This window comes from Palaemon carinicauda, chromosome 39 (assembly GCF_036898095.1).
Source record: "Palaemon carinicauda isolate YSFRI2023 chromosome 39, ASM3689809v2, whole genome shotgun sequence".
NCBI classification, from domain to species: Eukaryota; Metazoa; Arthropoda; class Malacostraca; order Decapoda; family Palaemonidae; genus Palaemon; species Palaemon carinicauda.
This window is the reverse complement of record NC_090763.1, coordinates 54,007,650-54,010,149: the sequence shown is the minus strand read 5'-3', so window position 1 is coordinate 54,010,149 and position 2,500 is coordinate 54,007,650. Positions and strand designations below refer to the sequence as shown.

The following is a 2,500-nucleotide window of genomic DNA, read 5'->3' as shown; positions in this document are numbered from 1 at the left end:
TAAAAACGGGTATATTGACCTTAGGATTGATATTACGATCACCAACTCGTTGAATATATTAACAAAGTTAGGTATAAAATTACGGTCGCCTTTGTGTTACTGAAATACGGCTGAAAACAGTATATTTTTACGGAGAATTTCCGATCAAATTACCGGATTTTTTAAAAGTGTAGAAAATCATCAGTTTGGTATATTTCTCTGTATTAACATGCAGACGTATGTACGCGTCTATTTTTGCATGTTTAAGTAAGCGTGATTATTATAAACATGCTTATTATAGCATCCTACCCCTCCATAAGTTATCTTCTTAATACTGGTGTTTCTCGTCATGTTGGGCAAACCGTCCTTCAATTTGCAAACCTTGAAAACAATTAGTTTTTGTCATCATATCTATGAAATCCTAAGATCTTTTTAATCTTTCCAAGAAAAGGAGATTCAAGTCATAGATTTGAAATGTGAATAATCATCATCTCCTACGCCTATTGACGCAAAGGGTCTCGGTTAGATTTCGCCAGTCGTCTTTATCTTGAGCTTTTAAACCAATACTTCTCCATTCTTCATCTCCCACTTCAAGTTCATAGTCCCCAGTCATATAGGCCTGGGTCTTCCAACTCTTCTAATGCCTTGTGGAGCCCAGTTGAAAGTTTGGTGAACTAATTTCTCTTTTGGATTGCAAAGAGCATGCCCAAACTATCTCCATCTACCATTTTTTTTATTATAAAAAAAATTATCAGTAGATTATTTCAGCGTAAAAATGATTGAGATTTTCTTATTAGAGAATTTATTCTTGAATGAAGCATAACAATCTTTAAGAGAAATATCAATTACCTACAATATCTCATCAATAATTAAAATTTTACAAGAAGGCTTTCCATAGCCTATTTTCAGAATATCATATCCGTAGCTTAAACCTATTTCTTTATAATCCCATTTTATTAACAACTTTCATGGTTTTTATTTGAAAAGAAGTAGCGTAAAGAATAACATCAATTGTGTAATGAGTGTCAATTTTACTGATCCTGAAAGTCATGTTCAACTATTAATAGTCAAATAAGGAGTATATGAATCATTCTATTCCAGTTGAATAGTGTATATACATAGTATATCAGTTTGTGTATCTGTCAAATAGTTTGTGATTTTACTATATCGAATCATCGTAACCAATCTCCCTTGTTTTGATTATATATAGGCTGTATCAGGTTTTTCTAGATCTTGGACTGCATTAACTCCATAAGAAAAAAAAAAAAAAAAAAAAAAACATCTGTAGTCGATACACACATCCGATAACCAGAATTACTTCAATCAAGACAAGTCTTTGTTATAAGTATATTGGGATCCATGGTAAGAAAGAAAACTCTGTACTACGCTCTTCCTATTTATCACTGATCATCAGTTGTAAATACAGTAATTCAGAAAGAACACAGCAATGTAAAAAAAAAAAAAAAAAAAAAAGGAATTATGAAAAATAACTAAAATTCATATTCCTCTACTGACATTTGAGCATTCTGATAATGTCCTTTTATATCTCCTAGAGACCTTTAAAATCCATACATGAAGAAAATTAACACGATATACTTGGTTATCAATTCGCATTCGAGAATTTATAGTAACGGATTCACTAGCAAGAGCCCACGTTGAATGTCTTCATTAATCATCGATAGAGGGCAGCAACGTCACTTTCATTTGTTGATTTATGTGGGCGCAGTCTTGGAGCGATGCAGAGTTGACCTCTGATTCAGTGTGACTTTCAAATAGATCTATTCTATACTCCTTCATTTAGTTTATGTGAGGCTTTATTTGTTTTACAACTTATTCTGCATACTGCATTTCTATAGGGACCAATAGCGACAGGCTACCCCGGGCTCCACGACAGTAGATGTGAAACTGGAGATGTTACACAAAGGAAAATAAATTGATATAAAATTATCAAGAAATTGTTTTTCAAGAATCCATTTAGCTCATACTGCAACCTTACTTTCTAACCTTCTATTTCACCTACATTCACTCTTCCTGTTCCATTTTGCTGTCCAACCTCTTTGTTATTTTATCTCTGCAGTAAATGGCCTCCCTGGCTCCAGAGCTGAAGGCGAAGAAGTATCGATTCAAATAATCCATTCAGTTAGAAAGCCAATTCATGGTTTAAAGGTCGTTCATGAATGGCAGAAGTAAGGGACAGGAAAATGTCCTAGAGACTGACCATATATACATATGAACAGTGTTTAAGCCTCATCTCCATCAATCTAGGACGAGGGAGGGTCAGGCAATGGCTTCTGGTGACTCAGAAGGTAGACCTATAGGCTCCCTCAAACCCCATCCTTAGCTCACGAAAATGATGAGGTTTAAAGGTTTAAAGGCCGCTCATGAATAGCAGAGGCAAGGGACAGTGCCATTGCCCTAGCAAGGACAGTGCAATAGAGGCTAACCATATATACATATGATCAGCGTCGAAGTCCCCTCTCCATCCAGCTAGGAACAGGGAGGGCAAGGCAATGGCTGCTGA

At 35.3% G+C, this 2,500-nt stretch overlaps 1 protein-coding gene across 1 annotated transcript in view; it reads left to right on the top strand.

Annotated features, from left to right (window-relative positions):
* LOC137631407 (glutamic acid-rich protein-like) overlaps positions 1 to 2,500 on the top strand; it is a 14,367-nt gene that overhangs the window by 10,756 nt on the left and 1,111 nt on the right. The gene's annotated exons all lie outside the window — the stretch shown is intronic.